This window comes from Haliotis asinina, chromosome 6, assembly GCF_037392515.1.
Source record: "Haliotis asinina isolate JCU_RB_2024 chromosome 6, JCU_Hal_asi_v2, whole genome shotgun sequence".
NCBI lineage: Eukaryota > Metazoa > Mollusca > Gastropoda > Lepetellida > Haliotidae > Haliotis > Haliotis asinina.
In genome coordinates, this window is record NC_090285.1 from 46,482,020 (window position 1) to 46,502,150 (window position 20,131).

The window sequence follows — 20,131 nt, forward strand, 5'->3', positions numbered from 1 at the left end:
GGCCACTCGGTGTTTTTTTGGTTTCTTCTCATTGCAGGATAGTAAGGAAGAAAGTATTTTAACACTGACGTGAGATAAGGTCCATTCTGGTAACTGTTCTCTCTTATTTTGTCATATATAGAGCAAGTATACATAACATGAAATTCATCCCCGCTGACGTTACAGATCGGACAGGATTAAGGCCAAGGCTCATTCCTGTGACGTAAAACGTTTGTTATATGAATAACACTTTGGTTTCAAGCAACGACTTGGCTGACTTGAGCATTTGTGTGTGTACGACATTAGGTCATATCCACGGTAGAAGATGATACTGTTACACATCTCATTACAATGTATGGTATTTGTTTCTGTTGTTTTACTGACTGCCTGGTCGTCCGGGTGGTCTTTAGTTAGATTTCCAGGCCCCGTCATACCAAGAGCCGTTGAAAGATGATATTTGTTGTTACCCTGCCTGGGGCTCAACATATAGGGAATCAAGCAAGCACTGCTCGACCCTTTGTGAAACTGTGAGTGTGTGATGCCGCTTTTAGCAATATTCCAACAATATCACGGGACACCACATATGGGCTTCACACCCTGTACCCATGAGGAAAATCGAACCTGGGTCTTCCTTGTGACGAGCGAACGCTTTAACCACTAAGCTACCCCACCGTCCCTCTTTACTGATGTGCTCGTGTTAAACTATGGGCATCCAGTATAATAGTTACAAAAAATAACCTTAACAGTCCATAAACGGTGTTAAACTGTCACTAATAATAATAACATTGCAAAGGCCTAAACACACACGTACAACTAAGTTCGAGGAGATATTTTATGAGTGCATTTGTAACAAAAGGTTGCTGTTTACTCATATGCATTTTTGGGGATGGTCGTCAAAATTTACTACACCCGACACGATTAAACGGGTTGCCACAGATGTTCACACGTGAGTGAGCCTGCGTACATTGACATCCAGGTCACCGTGACATTCCTGTAATAACAGGTTGGGTTTCATCTCAGGGTCGAATACAGCTATTGGGTGGAAGTGCTACACAGTTCGGAAAGGAGGGAGTGCAGTTTATTTTTATTTTACCCTTTTTCACGAGTGTTTCAGTTGTCATTCTGTAAACTTTCAGGACATGAGGGTTTGTGAGCGGACTCTTTCAAAATACCTCTCCCTCCCCTTCTCTGGATCCACCTATTCATTGTTATGAATGGTGAACATAAAGCAACCAACTGACACAAATCCGCCTACATAATCGTTCCCTCTCGACGCAACACCGTGTGTCATGGTTAAGTTCCCATTTCAATCATTGTTTTCTGTCTCTGGTCCCGTTCGCAAATCCGCTTTGTGTAATCCGAGGGGCGGTGAGGTAGCCTAGTGGTTAAAGCGCCCGCTCGTCGCGCGGAAGACCCGGGTTCGATTTCCCACATGGGTGCAATGTGTGGAAAATGACGCGAAAGTGTGGAACAGATTTCGACAAACCAACTTGTATATCTAAAAGAACATATAAAAGAATCAATGTCATTTTCATTTATAAAACTCAGTTTCAAACACTAAATTTTGTGATTACCTCTACAAGCATATCTTGAGAGTTAGAGTTGCCTGCCCCTGCTGACAAGACGTTTGTGTGTACACGCTCTCGCTAAACCACCCGACAAAAACAAAGCTAAAAGCTGTAACACATGGCAGGACATATTGGTTTTAAATTATTAAAGTGTTGTAACGTCACTGTTGTCGATGGAAGTATTCCTTCACGTTTGAAGAGCAAGAATAGGAAACTTCTCATACCCACATGGGGCCCGGCAGGTCGGCCATGTCACCCCGTATATATTGTACACGGAATGGAGGTGATATGTCAATTCGGGCTATCGGCTCCTAGCTACATATGTTTAGCTTACCTCCACATACAATACAAGTTTCATTGTCGTGTCTACCTGGTGTAATATCCTACTCTCGACTACTCCCGGCAAGACTAGTCATGTTAATGAAAGCGACCTTGAAGCCATGAAAAACGATCCTTTACAGGAGTTTCGTGCAATAAAGAACGAACCTATCCGTGACATTAGAGGCACAGAGACATAAAAACTCAAACTAGGAAATTAAGCAGTACTGTAGATGACATGAAGTGTAACATTCGGAATATGCAAGGGGAACAAGCTGTCCTCCGTCTAGATATAGAAGCTGTTAGTGACCGTTTGGACACACCTGAGTGTAATTCTTCCCGTCAGAGCGGATGTGGTCAGAATGATGTGACATACCTGAAAAGGAAGTTGAAAATTAGAGGAATATAATATCGTAGGCGTAACAATGCTTTGCTATATTCACAGGCAAACTGTAGCGCAATTGGGGCTGCGCAACGTAGAGAAAATGACCAGTCTTATATGCGAGCGAAGCGAACAAAGGTTGGCAACGCACTTCCCTCGCTTCGTTTAAAAAAAATATTTTTCATGTCAAAATAAAATATCGCTCCCATTTCCTCACTACGTTGTGCTCTCTGATTTCCAACCCTATATTTAATATTATTCACGTGAAATATGTTTTATTCAACATTTAAGGGCCACTTGTGGTATTCAGATCGTTCTTCGCCTCCATTACCCCTGCCAGCTTCTGCCAGCCAGAGGATATTGCGCAGAGGATCGGACATCGGTCGCAACATAGTAAACGTACCAGGCCAATCATAATCAAATTCTTTACCTCGGACTGCAAAATACGTTCACTTGGACTCCGGAACGGACTCCTGAGTAAAGGTTATGGGATCGCCAGTGACCTGACTCACAGACATAGGAAAACACTTCAAGATCTACGAGCACAGAGCAAACGTGGGTACTTCAGGAACGGTGAGCTGAAAGTAACGGAGAATACGGACACCTCAAACACAGCTAGCTCCAGTACAGCGGACACTCCTTATGTAAACTCACCTTCCACAAGTACACAGGGGTGTGGTCACGCTCAGCTACACAACCCTACTGCTTTGTTAAGCTAACAATTCCTTTTTTGGAATACCTCTGGTTGCTTCAACAAACTTTCAGATACATGCTTTACCGACAATATCATCGACTCAGATTTTATTGGGCTTCTAGAAGCATGGACTATTGATTATGATCATGACCATATTTTCCACAATCCTACGGTATCAACGTCCTTAAAACAGCGATTAGAGGAGGACCCTCAAGAGGTATAACTGTTCTTGTGAAAAGTCACTTAATATTTATGTGAAAACGTCTAAAATCACAGAGAATGCTGTATTCTTGCTATTTGACAAGTCCGCCTTTTCACTGGATAAAGAAGTCCTATATGCCAGCGTATATGTAAACCCAAGTGGCTCTACCTGGTATACACACAAACAGATTAGACCAGTGAAGGTCCCGGGGTAGAATAGGCCGTCAGCAACCCATGCTTACCATGAAAGGCGACTGTGCTTGTCGTAAGAGGCGACTAACGGGCTCGTTGACTTGGTTGACACATGGCATCGGTTCCCAATTGGGCGGATCGATGTTCATGTTGTTGATCACTGGATTATCTGGTCCAGACTGGATTATTTACAGACCGCCGCCATATAGCTGGAATATTGCTGTGTGCGGCGTAAAGCTAAACTCCCTCACTCACAAACAGATTAATTGGGGTATCACGTTGTTCTATAACTCACTTGTAGAAGTACTCGGATCAATAAATAAATTATTAAACGTGTACATGTGATTGTTGGTGGCGACTTCAATGCTCGAACTGGAACACTATCTGATGCCATTGAAAATAATATCTCTGATATTTTATGGGATGATGATATGTCATCGTTTGAGGATAGTGTGAACATTGACAGGTCATCGTGTGATAATGTCATCAACAGTGCTGGTCGTGTCCTTGTGAATATGTGTACTGCTCTTAATATGTCCATCTTAAACGGCCGTTGTTGTGCAGATTCTGGTATCGGCGACTTTACGTTCATTAATTAGCGTGGATCAAGTGTATTCGATTATATTATTTTATCAAATAACCTATTTCCATATTGTTAACATTTTGAAGTTGTATTAAGTGCCGAGTCGTGGCGGGTGGTCCTGTGCGTAGAGCTCAGGTCACCTTCAGTTGAAGTTAAAAACCGTCGAGCTCGGCCAGTCCTTGGATGGGTGACCTTGATTGGCAGTTTGACTCCTGAGAGTTTCTAGGACTTCGGTCCTGCCCCACAACGAGGCACGTGGGAAAGACGTGGTCTCACCTTAGGCAAGGAGTTTGTTCAAATCTGGCCTCTGCTGACCCAGCAGAAAATGGGTACCTGGTGAGATAAGTCCTGTAACTATAACCTTCTAGCGCCTAAGAGGTAGCTTGGTTTATCCGGGGCAATGATAATCAGATTCTGATTACAGCGTCCGGTGAACTATTCAGATGGTTACTAGGCGCCATATAAGTGAATTATTATCACTATGAGTCACGCCATCTGCCGGTAACGTGCTCATTTCAATCACCTGATCCTGCTACCGACGACTGAGCTGAAGTAGCGCGTGCAATACGTGTGAAGGACCGCTATGTGTGGGACATGGAGTGTCTCCAACAGTTCAGGGAGAACTTATTTCCTGCTGTTGTTGACATATTTGAGAAACATACACTACTTGTTAAAGACATTGATAAGGTTGTCACTCAGTTTACTGCAGCGATTTGTGAAGCAGCCGATAGTATGAAGAGCCATAAGAAAACTAGACTCGTACACTCCGAGCCATTGTTTGATGCGGAATGTAGATTCCATAGATCAGAAAGCGAACGAATTCTTAACGTATTAGTCGTTATAAAAATGATGTTCACTTAGGTAATTATATTAAAGCCCCGAATGCCTACACATCTCTACTTAGAAATATAAAAACATATTATGATAAAGTGAGTGATAAAATCTCAGCAAGTCTCCATGACAATAAACCATTCTGGTCTACATTAAAAGGGCTGTCCCATATTGCTTACACCCGTGTTCCGAATATGACCATTTCTGAATGGGCTGATCAATTCAAAAACCTGTTTCTATCCGAGGATGTGACCAATGAAGAAGCGTTAACGATGAAACTGACTCTGATAACTGTGATGATATGACATGCTTCATTTTAGATTCTCCTGTAACACAAGAGGTTTTAACTGCCATTGAAGGACTGAAGTGTGGCAAATCCTCAGGTGATTTATCAATCCCAGAATTTTTCAAATATGCAACAAACATTCTGGTACCATATCTTTCGGTGCTTTTCAATGTCATGTTTTAACATGCTTACTTTCCAGGATCATGTTCGGAGGCTGTCATATTCCCTTTATATAAGAAAGGTGATATACATGCTCCAGTTAACTAGAAAGGTATTTCTCATCTTAGTGTATTTAGCAAGGCGTATGTGTCTGTACTAAACAGGAAGTTAACTTATTGGTGTGAAGCATAAAATTATGGTAAAATTGCAGAGTCACAGGCTAGTTTCCGTCACGATTACTCCACCATTGATAATATATTTATCCTCTAGTCTGCTATCCACAGGTACCTGAGTAAGCAAAACGTTAAACAAATGGTTAACTTTATACAGTCCATTCAGGCTCGCGTAAAATTTGATAATGTGCTGTCAGGATTTTCCCCTTGTTCACGTGGTGTTCGTCAGGGCTGTGTCTTAAGCTCTGTGTTGTTTTCTATTTTTATTAATTAGTTGGCTGTGGAGATGGAACAGGGATCCAATTACATCCTGATGTTGTTCAGATATTTATTCTTCTTTTTGCGGATAACATCGCCCCTATAATTGATACTACTGGAGGACTACAGAAGCGCATCAACGTTTTAGAAAAGTTTTGTATAGAATATGGTCTTGAGGTCAATTTGGATAAGACAAAAGTTGTCTTTCAGAAAGGTGGTATTTTATCAAAAAGAGAAAGTTGGTTTTACATCGGTAGGGAGATGGAAGCTGTAACTTCATATAGACATCTAGGTATAACATTCACAAGGGGCTTGTCTTTGTTCCAGTGCCGCCTTGCAAGGTAAAGGACCTTATTTGGTATTGTTAAAACAGTACTAAATAAACTAGGATGTTTGATATGAAAATATCCTCTATTTTACTGTATGGTGCCGAGGTCTAGGGATTCAGTCAGAATGATTTTATTGAATCTGTACACACATTGCCATGAAAACGATTTTTAGGAGTTAAGATCTCTACAACTACTAATATTTTTTGTGGTGAATGTGGGTGGTTTCCCCTGTATATCCTAGCATACAAAAGGTAATAAAGTATTGGTTAAAACTATTAAGTATGTCTGAATCTCGTCACCCCAAAAAATGTGATATGATATGATGTTAATTTAGATCATAACAGAGTTAATTGGGCGTCGAAATGTCGAGATCTGTTGTACAATTTGGGTTTTGGTTTTGTTTGGGAACAGCAAGCTGTTCATTCTCCTGCCTCGTGTTTAACTGAATTAATGAGTCGGCTTTAACATGTTCATGAAAAGAATTGCTACAGTTCACTTCAAAATGGCAGCAAATCTATGTTTTATTGAATTTCTTATTTCAAAATACCACTGTCCAGAGAAGTTATGTATTTAAATGTAATTTACATTAAAAAGTTTAGAGTAGCACTCGCGCAGTTTGGATGTTTTTCACATCATTGAAACTAGAAGATATTCTAATATAGATAGAAATGATCGGTTATGTTTAGAGTGAGATGAAGGTTATATTAAGGATGAGTACCACTTTCTCCTCGTGCGTTCCAAATTCAAACAGCTCCGCTTGAATCATTTACCGAAATCCTTTTGCATCAACCCAAGTAAATTCAAACTCCTCATGTCATCATCCGATTCTAACCTTATCAAGCTAGCTTTATTCATCATGCTATGCACCCAAGATGTTAAAATTATCAATCTACACCATATTTTACCATTCACAATACAACTTTTGTAGTTATGGGCCGATGGCCTACACTACTATAATAAAAGAATTGAATAAATATATAGCCAGCGCATCTCTCACAACAAAATATTTGTGGCCACAAATACGCGTGTGAATCCAGCAGTGGTATTCGGAACAAACGTTTGCAAAAATAAGTCAACGGTTCACCTTTACAAGGTAAAAATGGTATGGGAATTTTAAATATTCCACTGTTAACAAACTCCTCTGAGGCCTTGAATATTGTAACGATGATGAAACAAAAGGAGTTTGGTGACACCGTGGCAGATCTCCGTAGAAAGATCTCGCTACGACCATAAAAATGGTAAACACCAAAGCGTTGAGGTGCCATGGTGCTGAAGATAAAGGGACATGTAACAAGTAACATGTAACAAGCTGAAGTCATCCCCGTTGCCATACAGTTTTGTGGATTCTCTACCTACATATATATGCACAAAAAGTTTAAATATGAAAAGGTGGGTTCTCTCTTTTTATTTCCAGATAAGATGCATTCATCCGAAAAGACTTTACGATACGTATACAGTATTATCGAATATATAACCACAAACCAGGATGTGACTGTTATGAGAAACTTACGTACATATAGCACATAAAATACAACGGGAATGTAGATTAAAGACACATGTAGCATCACTAATAAAACAGACATACGCCATCAAATTTCATCAAATTAACCCTTACCTGACAACTATTTTTAAAACATAGAAATTGTTGCAGTGTTTAACGACATATGGAATACTGGCGTTTTCGATTAATTCTTGTATGTGATTCTCCGATACTAGGTAAATAAATACTATTTTTAGTATGATCTGTGAGTGACGGTAGGTGATAAAGAACTGTATGTTTTCGACCTAATTGCATGACCTTGCAGTGCCATCTACCACGTCCAGTATCAGTGACAATGGAATGACAAAAAATAACACGTCTTGTCAACGGGTTTTCAGTCCGAACCGTCAACAGCGTTCTCTCCCAATAGCCGTTGCTGTATCACCCCTCACAGTCGAGTCACTATCATACACTGATGGACACTGCATGAGCTATTGGGCTGTTGTCAAGGTAATCAAGATGTAGGTATTTGTTCCATTAGTTGGTCCTGCATTCTCTACGTCTCTGACCAATGGCGCCTGCAACTTTTATGCTTGTTCTCGTCAGTCTCTGCATTAAAGGTACGTACTCGGTGAATATTTCAAGCACGGGGACCGGTTAACCGGTCAGGTTATTGTTCACGCTAACATAATTCAGTTTGTATAAAGTAAGATTAGTTAATGAAGCAGATTCCGGCTTTTGGGTGATGTATGTCATACATTTTCCTCGAAGGTTATGAATGATGAATTTGAAGGGATATAAAAAGAAAATATTAAAATATATAGTTGTTCTTCAGGCGAGAACATCGAAAGGACAATTATTCTGTTGGGTGGCCGGAAAGGTGATAGTCAACTTCTTTGTTGCAATGAGTTCGACGTTGCAATAAAGTAAGAGGGTGGGTAGTTGGTAAAAGTATTCAAAAGAATCCTTCTAACAGGTACAAGAGTAGGTAACCTGGCAATACGGATGCATTTCATCTCATTTTGCTTATGTAAGCGATCCTTGGTTCTCGATACGGAACACATCCACAGTCTCAGACACCTCACAGAGTCAGTTTTCCTTGTAATTCAGGAGAGATGTCCATGCCTCTGGATGATGGACCCACCGTCTCACGTCGCACGGCCGTGCCACCTACATCCGAAGTAATGATACAGGTATTGTTTGAATAAAGTCCTTCTAAAACCATAAGCTGCAGATCATGAAATAAGTATCATGAACTATTAATTCATACCAAAATTCATTATTAATTATAACCTCTAGTAGCAACACATTAGTATTCATATACTAGGAAAATATAAATATATGATATTAGTTTCAGCATATATCAGTAATAGCTTAGAGAAAGACACCAATCGAAAGTAGTAAAACTCATCTCACAGACATACTATTGAAAAAGGCATAAGTTATGTAACACAATTTCACAGATGTTCTAGATAAATAGGCTAGGATTTAAAAGAACATCTATGAAACTGACTAGTCATAACTTCTACTTATATCTTATGTTTAAATCCTGGTCTATTTATCTAGAACATTAATTTATAATTATCTTATAATTTTGTTTATTTGAGTTTTTTCACAATCACCAGTTCATTTTATATATCACGAACAAGTGATAGCTGTGTTTAAAAGTATGTTTGATTTTTTGGTTGCATGTGACCTTTAAGTTTATTATGTGTACATGAATCACTGTCGTGCAAGTTATACCTGCCCCTCATCTTTGAGAAATAACTAATTGTAATAATTTAGACTGAGTGTTTTTAGAATTGGGACAGTGACTTTCGCCTCGTTTCACATGTCGCTCCTTGAACCCAATAAGTAACTCGACAAAAAGAAGTATTTGCCAATGTTTAATGGTACTGCAGAAAGAACAAACATAAAATACTAATTAGACCGTGCTGTATTTGTTACGGACGTCATAGCTGCTGTTGCTTTAATACTTTGGTCAGATCTAACGTTCAAGCATTCGTATGCACCTTTTTAGTATATTTCTACAAAAGGACATGGGTAAAAATGGTCATCTCAGATTCTTTCGCACAAAAGCTGCAAGGATTCGTAAATCGCACATGCGTTGATCATTTGATACCATAAAAATGATATATTCATTGATTTGCTGATGTTTCAATAGACAGAATATTGGCACAGAAAGGGTGTGAGGCATGTGCCCTGACAAGATTCGTCCTATGGTTGCTGTCATCATTAGAGAGAATCAAATTATTATGAATGTCAACATCTTCTCTGTTCCATACACAATGTTTCTGAGCTGTCGTGAAACGGCTGGGTAGCCTAGTGGTTAAAGAGTTCGCTCGTTACACCGAAGACCCGTGTTCGATTCTCCACATGGATACAACGTGTGAAGCCCATTTCTGGTTCTGGCTCTGAAATTCTCTGATATTCATGAAAGCGGCGTAAAACTCATTCACTCTAGGATCTAATCCAGGGGTAATGAACAGCGCAGAAACGTTGTGAATAGAATACAGAAGTTGACATACAAAATATTTTGGCTTACATTTGAATATCAAATTCTGTATGCCTCTGTATGAACCACAGAGAGTATCATGTTACAGCTCCTCAAAATATATATGTTTGTGAATCAGGACTTTATTACCCCGTTCTCTGTTCTCTGTCGCTTTCATTCGTCTGTTAATTTCAGTTTAAAACAAGCAGAGAAGACCTCCTCTTTGCATTGTGCAATCTGGCCAAACGCTTCGTGCCGAGCGACATTGATTTCAAGAGATTTCTACATCGACGTTACACTGCACCAAGTGATATTACAGACATTGTCAGCATTACGGATGAGGTTCGTCTCAGAAGGTTGGATGTTCTCAGCTGCTGCAGGAGACCCATTGCGCCAACAGGCAGGCAAAACCCAAATACTCAAGTAACTATGATTCCATAACTACTGAGTGAGTGAGTGAGTGAGTGAGTGAGTGTGTATAGTTTTACGTCACCCTCAGCAATATTCCAGCTACATGGCAACGGTCTGCAATTAATCGAATCTGGACCAGAAAATCCAATGATCAACGACATGAGCATCAATCTACGCATTTGGAAACCGATGACATGTGTCAACCCAGTCAGCGAGCCTGACCACCCGATCCCGTTACTCGCTTCTTACGACAAGCATTGGTTGCTGAAGACCAGTTCTAAAAACTACTCTGATAAATACGTATGCATACTGTCAAACACCGATGTCTCGAAATTGTATGTGTCTTAAGGTTGTATGGAAGTAAAAGCTTGGTTGCTGCGTGTTCCTAATTAAGCCTGTTGGCCGTCCCTATATATGGTCTCTGAAAGCCTTTCTTCTTGTATCTTAAGTTTTTTGTCCTTTCGCCCCCATTCTACTGATTGTACACTCAATTATTTCGTACCTGTTCAGTATTTGGTAACCTGAAACTGAGCCTCTGTCATACATTTGGTGTGTTTCTTTCAGAAAAATGACGCAAGCCGTTGCCTTAACCTTGTCCGAAGACGCCGGGTTGACCTCTTGTGTTCCAGAGATAACCATAGTGTACCCTTTACTCTCCATGGAAGGTCATTCATGAACAAAAAGATACCGGATTGTTGTCACAAGCTGGGTATCGTAACTATTAATTTGGATTTATGTATAAACATGGAAACAAAGTATCGCAATACCATTGATTTATATTAATTTAATAATTATGTTTGTCAGATGGATTATTTTTACCACTTGGGCTCACCATATATTGGTATTAGATGTTCACGAGTTTGTGGCTTGCTCATTATGGTTTGTCCAGCAGAACTGTCCGACATTGTCAAATATCGATCAGGCGTAGAGCCGTACGGCTTATCTGACATCCACTGTTATCTCCAGAATACTACAAACTTTGTGTCACGTTCGGCGTCATAGGTATTTGACGTCATGCTGAAGAGTCCATTGGTCGGACAAATGTCGATTGCTATTTTTCATGCCTGATGACCGAGCTCGTGCTTGCGCCATAGAAACGCTGCATATGCACAACGGGATACTTTGAAGCAAGGGTCATTTGCCTGGGGTTAAGTGATGAGGTGGTGGTACCTGTGGCATAACTGTAAACTTGATTTTGCGACAGATTTAGAACGGACAACGGTACCTCACTGACAACTTAGATAGCCATCCTCTCAACACAAGGCCAGTATTTGCGACGATCAGACATTTAGAATGGACAACGTTACCTCACTGACATCCTAGGCAGGGTTGTTGTACCACATTTCGATTGCCATCCTCTGAACACAAGGGCAGCCTTCAAGGACGACAATGCTAGCCGACAATCGCACACGTCTTATTGGTGATTTCTTACGTCCACAAACGGCAGCAACTCAACCTCGGCCCGTCATGAGCACAGATCTCACTAAAGTGATTTGGAACATTATGGGTTGTAAGAATATGTCAGAGAAATCCTCCCAAACCTCCATCATGAATTGAATGTTATTATACAAATTCAACGTAATGATCGGAATCGGGAATGGTATCGCAGATGGCGGGGATTACACCGCGTATTGACTTGCGCTCGGCTAGTGATACTTGCATAATTTCTTACATGACCACAGGTTAACACATGCGACCATAATCATCAGAAATGTAGAATGAGGTTTTGCGATGTTTGCTTCGCTTACTTGTTGCGACACATAATCCATGATTGTATGTATGTGTTTGAGTGCGTGCATGTGTCCATGTGTGTGTGTGTGTGTGTGTGTGTGCGAAGAAAATGTTCAAGGTATTTTCGTGTGTGTCTGTGTCTGAGTCTGTCTTTGTAGATCTATATCCGTGTACGTAGCGAACCAATGATGTGATTGTTTATGCATCATTGATTCATTCGCCCATATGACAATGATTAACAGCCTATTGTTTATGTACAGGTGTTCCTCGCTACAATTGCTTTGCAAAAGATTCTCTCAAGAAAACAGATTCACCAGTGGAATACTTTTCTTTGGATGAAACAGACCCTGTAAATGATATCTGGGATTTTCCAGTAACCTCCTCGGAGATCCGACAAGTAAGGCGTTTTACAACTCTCTAATACAATTGCAAGGTTCCATTTTCTCAAAACTCTCACGAAACATGCCTAGTTACCATCTTGTAGCAAATGTCGTGTCGACATGCAGGCACATACAAACCAATAACAAGCCAATACTTCCACTGGATTTCTGTATGTTGGTATAAGATTCTTCACTCTCCAAACAAGGGTTGCCTTTTTCAAACCAGATTTACCAATTAAGATCCGATTTATATTCTGCAACCGTTGCTTGCCGTAAGAGGGAACTAAAGATGATCTGGGTGATCAGGTTCGCTGATTTGGTTGACACATGTCATCGTATCCTAACTGTTTAGATCGATGCTTATGTTGCGGATCACAGGATTATCAGGTTGCTAATTTACAGACCGCCGTCATATAGCTTAACACATAAAACCCGAAACAAATCAATGCTGACTTATGACGGCTCTTATCCTTTCCAGCTAATTGAACACGGCGCTGCTTCATCTGCCGACAGACCAGTAACCAGGTTACAAAAACGAAGAGGTATCACGAATAACAACAACACAACACTTGAAAACGCTACATCGTCGAAGAGGACATACGACATGATCAACATTGAGTGTGCATGTAAGCTTCAGAAGCGGGACAGGGTAGCCACCGACGCAGGTGGTCAGTCTGTGGACGAACAGAGGAGTGAGACAAGTACCATTACTACCCCTTCCATGGACATTCAGGACAAAAGCGGAGTTGAAAGTCTCAAGGGAGGAAAACGCAAGGAAGCAAGGTCTGGATTTCATGGTTTCATCAGAACGATGCGTCCTGGTGTTACGTCAACACGTCCTTTCGCCTCCATACTCTCAAATTCAACTATCACGTCCAGGAGGCCAACGCATTCCTTCAGATGGGCACGATCAACGTCTTCTCTCTCTACGCCTTCGTCCACGTCCTCACGACCGACGACTTATCTCTCTACGCCTTCGTCTACGTCCGCACGATCAACGTCTTCTCTCTCTACGCCTTCGTCCACGTCCGCACGATCAACGTCTTCTCTCTTTACGCCTTCGTCCACGTCCGCACGATCAACGTCTTCTCTCTTTACGCCTTCGTCCACGTCCGCACGATCAACGTCTTCTCTCCCTACGCCTTCGTCCACGTCCGCACAATCAACGTCTTCTCTCTCTACGCCTTCGTCCACGTCCGCACGATCAACGTCTTCTGCAACAACCATGGAAACAACGTCTTACCCAACGACCGTGAGATCCACACCGTTCCTCACGTCGACGAAGATTAATCAAGGCATGTTAAATTGTTATAATATCTGCTATTCAACTAAATGCTACAAAATATTCCTTTTGGGTCTGCACTTAAATGTGGAAAACTGAAGACGTAAACCTGAACGTCGTAGAGTCTCGTTCGCAGTCCTTGACAGTTAAACTACAGAGTATAGATTAAGATACATGTATCCGTCCACCTCGTCCATGGAGTAAAGATTAAAACACATATATCCGTCTACCTAGGTCTAACCAAGTAATGACTGCTGACATGGCAATGCACAACATCCTAAATGAAAATTTGTAGACACAACTGACAAGAATCAACTTCAGCAAAACCTGCCTAATCCTGATGCCTGAACGATTATATTGTACATACTTAAAGCGGCTACATATTGTAAAGCTGCTAACTAATGTTCTTTTGGGGACATTCCGTAATTCCGAACGATTTCTAAAGGTGCATCCAGGTACACCATTGCAAGCAAAACGCCTTCAAGCATAAAAACATTACTCTGTTCCAATATACATGTATGCATAAAATTGTTCTATAATTGAATTGATTCAAATTGAAAAGCGTATTCTTCCAAAACTATCCTGAACACTTTTAACAGTTTCTACCGCAGAATTACTTCAACAATTTAATTTGTACTGTCAAATATGTCACACCCGTTCAATACATTTATACAAAATACAAAAACGCATGTTTCTTTATAGAAAATATAGCACCAAATTATTTATAAAAGCTTGTTATTCAATTCAATATATTCAATATAATGTGAAAAGTGACGTTGTTCGTAATACCTGCTTAAAGTAGTTGGCAGGTTATCATCAATATGAAATATATATTTCTGTACCAAGTACATTTAAGTCTGGGAATGATTGCATTTGTAAGAATATTCTGTATCTTAACCTCTTTCTACTTATCACAGGAATGACTTCTACAAATATACGACCTTTCCATCCGGCTGCACGAATTGGATATTTCAAGAAACAATCTGCAACTGCAGTAACATCTGTCCTTAACGCAGTGAAATTCATCCAGCCGTCAACGAAACCCCCACTGTATATATATCGCAAACGTCAGAGGCCCCCCATTCAGCGAGGTACAGGGCGTTCAGGGCGAGCTAAATTCGTTCAGAGCAATAAGCATTCTGCTGTCTTCCCTAAACGTAACAAGATGAGGTCCCGAACAATTACAACTGGACCCTCAGAGGTAACACCGCCTTCGGCCACTTCTCGAAATACAACCATCAGCCGAGTCATTGCACATGAAGGTGAAGGTTACCCGGTGACACGGAAGTATCCGCCATTTAAGATGCGAATTCCACACAGGCCATCGTCAGCTCGAAAGCGAATCAAACTAAATTCCTTTCGACGACGGAATGGAAGGACACGGAAGAAACCGACTCATAAACACAGTGAGTGTATATATTCACTGATGAACATGGAAGATGTAGATAAGAAACTGGTTCAGGGTAATGGTGTCGTTGTGTTCTCCTGAGGTTCGTTTAAAGGAACACACCCTAAACAGCCCTAAAGACTATAAACCCATGTTGAGTCTCAACTCGTCAATAGCTACAGCCTAATTCGTCTAAGCACTGCCATTGTTAGACCTCACTCCTTGCGTCCTTGGGGTGATAGATTATATAACTGAATTGCAGGTGGCCAAGGTTGGACTTTACTGTCTCTCAATAATGCTTTAAGACTCTTCAACAGAAATGTCTCGGTAACTCAGAGACTGAAATAGTGGATGTAAGAGGATAAATATCCAAAATCTGGTTGCAGCTCCAACCTAGTGAAGTGCGTATACCAATTCCAGCAAATGTCATTATTGACTAAAAAAGGACATCATGGACACCATGCCAATCTACCATGTATTGTGCGTTGTATCCCATGTGCACTGTGGCAATCTACAATGTATTGTGTGTTATTCCCAACGTGCACTGTGTTGTATCAAATATATTCTCGCTATGACAATCCAACATGTCCTGTGGCAATCTATCACATACTGTGTCCGTGACAATATAGTTTCATTTTGGCAGTCTAGCATGTCCCGGTGGCAGTCCAACATGTCCCTGTGGCAATCCATCGCACACACTTTAAGAGAATCTCTGTGACAATATACTTTCATTTTGGCAATCCAGCTTGTCATTGTGGTTATCATCATGAATACTCAAACAATCTCTCCGTGACAATATATAATTGGCAATCCAACATGTCACTGAGGCAATCCACCTTGTATACTCTAACAATCCCTCCTTGACAATATACACGCATTACGAAAACTGTGTCAAGTTTCAAGATGGCAGACACTTTGGTCGCGTCTGGAGGTGGAAAATAAATAAAACCTGTTGTCGGCCTTATCGGTGTCCTGTTGCTTTAATATTTGGTTATGCATCCCTTTGAGATCAGTATACCTGTCGTAAACACTTAGGTAGCAACGCATACAGTTTCTGAATGTAAAAACAGACAGGTCGTCTCGAGCGGACTGGCGACAGTAACTCAAGCCTCCCAGTCCCCTGATCATACAAATGTCTTTTTTTCACATTGTTTTTCAACAAAAGCCAAATATTTTCGATTGGGTTCAAATCTAGGCTCTGGCCATGGTAGCTGAGGAATGTCATTCCTGCGTTTCCATGTTTCCAAAAGTCGGGGTCGATGCATCGGTGTATTATCATCTTGAAACAGTCATAGTTTGTCGAGCAAGTGTTTTACAACAACAGACCACAAAAATGTCAAGTATATCAATATACTTAGCACTGTTCATATTTCCATCAACGAACACCATACACCCCACACCATAACGCGAAACGCAGCCCAAGCTCATCCACTTTATAGACCGCCCTGTTCCCTGAGTGAAATATTCGAGACACTCGCCCCTCCATCTTTCTGATCTCTTTGGCCACACTTTATCTCTTTCATCCGGTCAAACAACAATAGCCATTTCATCATTTTGCCAGACCCTATCAACAGTCCAGTGTACACCATGCCACACATTTTTTTCTATTGACCTCACGTATTCCGAGGTAACTTGCAAACGGTCTGTCGAACAAATCTATAGCCACCATTTATCATATTGATTATGACCTGTTTTGTGTCACCTCCTCTCCGTGTCTGGACATGATTATTATTGTTTATGTCCCGCAGAAAAGCAGCCGGCAAATCATTTTCGGGAACTGAGTACACGAAAGTGGATCACGGGAGCTGATCTCACCTATAAAAGACGAGAAAAAGTTGACGCTACCAAGAGACACGACGTGAAATAAAAACGTCTCGGTCGGTAAAAATTGAAAACATTCTGGCACATGAGTGTACTCTCATTTTGGAAATCCAACATGCCCCTGTCGTGGTCCTTCATGAATACTCTAACAATCTCTCTGTGAGAATATACTTTCATTTTGGAAATTCAATATGCCCCTGTAGCAATCACTCACATACACTACGGCAATCCAACATGCACACTGTGGCATCACTCAAACTCATTCAGGCAATCGCTCACATATACTATGGCAATCCAACTTGTACAATGTGCCAATCACTGTCTTACACTATGGCTATCCAAACATGCACACTGCGACAAATCACTCCCATACACTGGGCAATCCAAACATACACACTGTGGCAAATCTCTCTCATACACTATGGTAATCCAAACATGCACACTGTGGCAAATCACTCTCATACACTATGGTAATCCAAACATGCACACTGTGGCAAATCACTCTCATACACTATGGTAATCCAAACATGCACACTGTGGCAAATCACTCTCATACACTATGGCAATCCAAACATGCACACTGTGGCAAATCACTCTCATACACTATGGTAATCCAAACATGCACACTGTGGCAAATCATTCTCATACACTATGGCAATCCAAACATGCACACTGTGGCAAATCACTCTCATACACTATGGTAATCCAAACATGCACACTGTGGCAAATCACTCTCATACACTATGGCAATCCAAACATGCACACTGTGGCAAATCACTCTCATACACTATGGTAATCCAAACATGCACACTGTGGCAAATCACTCTCATACACTATGGTAATCCAAACATGCACACTGTGGCAAATCACTCTCATACACTATGGCAATCCAAACATGCACACTGTGGCAAATCACTCTCATACACTATGGCACTCCAAACATGCACACTGTGGCAAATCACTCTCATACACTATGGCAATCCAAACATGCACACTGTGGCAAATCACTCTCATACACTATGGTAATCCAAACATGCACACTGTGGCAAATCACTCTCATACACTATGGCAATCCAGCATGAACTCTGTGGCAAATCACTCTCATACACTATGGCAATCCAAACATGCACACTGTGGCAAATCACTCTCATACACTATGGTAATCCAAACATGCACACTGTGGCAAATCATTCTCATACACTGTAGCAATCCAAACATGCACACTGTGGCAAATCACTCTCATACACTATGGTAATCCAAACATGCACACTGTGGCAAATCACTCTCATACACTATGGTAATCCAAACATGCACACTGTGGCAAATCACTCTCATACACTATGGTAATCCAAACATGCACACTGTGGCAAATCACTCTCATACACTATGGTAATCCAAACATGCACACTGTGGCAAATCACTCTCAAACACTATGGCAATCCAAACATGCACACTGTGGCAAATCACTCTCATACACTATGGCAATCCAAACATGCACACTGTGGCAAATCACTCTCATACACTATGGTAATCCAAACATGCACACTGTGGCAAATCACTCTCATACACTATGGTAATCCAAACATGCACACTGTGGCAAATCACTCTCATACACTATGGCAATCCAGCATGAACTCTGTGGCAAATCACTCTCATACACTATGGCAATCCAAACATGCACACTGTGGCAAATCACTCTCATACACTATGGTAATCCAAACATACACACTGTGGCAAATCACTCTCATACACTATGGCAATCCAGCATGAACTCTGTGGCAAATCACTCTCATACACTATGGCAATCCAAACATGCACACTGTGGCAAATCACTCTCATACACTATGGCAATCCAAACATGCACACTGTGGCAAATCACTCTCATACACTATGGTAATCCAAACATGCACACTGTGGCAAATCACTCTCATACACTATGGCAATCCAGCATGAACTCTGTGGCAAATCACTCTCATACACTATGGCAATCCAAACATGCACACTGTGGCAAATCACTCTCAAACACTATGGCAATCCAAACATGCACACTGTGGCAAATCACTCTCATACACTATGGTAATCCAAACATGCACACTGTGGCAAATCACCCTCATACACTATGGTAATCCAAACATGCACACTGTGGCAAATCACTCTCATACACTGTAGCAATCCAGCATGAACTCTGTGGCAACCCATATCTTCAGCATCTGCTGGTGATGTGTAAATAACTTTGTCAACATCATACACGATGTCCCACTCTGCATAGCCCTTACACAGCTGACATATTTCTTTAAATTTCCAATAACAATGGACATATTGCAATAACACCATGCACAATTATGCCACCCTTTTTCTTGAATAAACTCTGTCTCTTGCATTGTACTGAGTTATACATCCACAGTTTGGGGGAACAAATTATGACAAATGATGGCTTGCTATCATATTATTTATCCAATGCTTAACATCAATGTCTCGAGGGAAGAAATTTGTTATGACATTTTACGGCCGTTTCAGTTATTTACGTCAACTGTCATGTGTTAACAACACATCAAACAGAATAAATGAATGAATAATTTCCTTTCCTTCACAAACTGGAATTTTAAGTGGGCACGTGTTATGACCGTATTTACCTGTCATATTCGTGTAAGCCATACACGACAACCTTAGTTTTAGCGCTGGTCATAAACCTAAGTCAAGGAATTACAGAATATCTCATGCCTTTCAAGTTAGACTTGACAAGATGCCAGAACAACAACTCAAGATTTTCGCAAGCGCGGAATACGATCTAGAAGGGATACGATGGGTGACCTGTCCCACTGTCACCTTTGAGTATTCATGCAGTCAAACCTTTGTTTTCCTGATCATCATCCAGTGGTTATTGTGTTTCCAGTTAACCACCATTCGCGCAATTTGACACAAGGTTGTGTGCACATTCCCTGTGCAGTGAAAAGGTAAACGTCTGAGGTTTGTATCATTTCGGGCGTTCTTACGTGAGACAACTGAGTGAGTTTGGGTGAGTTTAGTTTTACGTCGCAACATTCAAGCTAAATGGTGGCGGGCTGTAAATAATCAAGTCTTAACCATACAATATAACGGTCAGCAGCATCAATCTACATAATTGGGATGCAATGAAACGTGTCAACAAGGTCAGAGATCCTGACCAACCGATCCCATTAGTTCTTACGTCAA

General features: G+C 41.0%; 1 pseudogene; it reads left to right on the forward strand.

The window, feature by feature from the left end:
* The first annotated feature begins 429 nt into the window (after positions 1 to 429).
* On the forward strand, positions 430 to 15,469 carry LOC137287914 (uncharacterized; annotated as a pseudogene).
* The last annotated feature ends 4,662 nt before the right edge of the window (positions 15,470 to 20,131 follow it).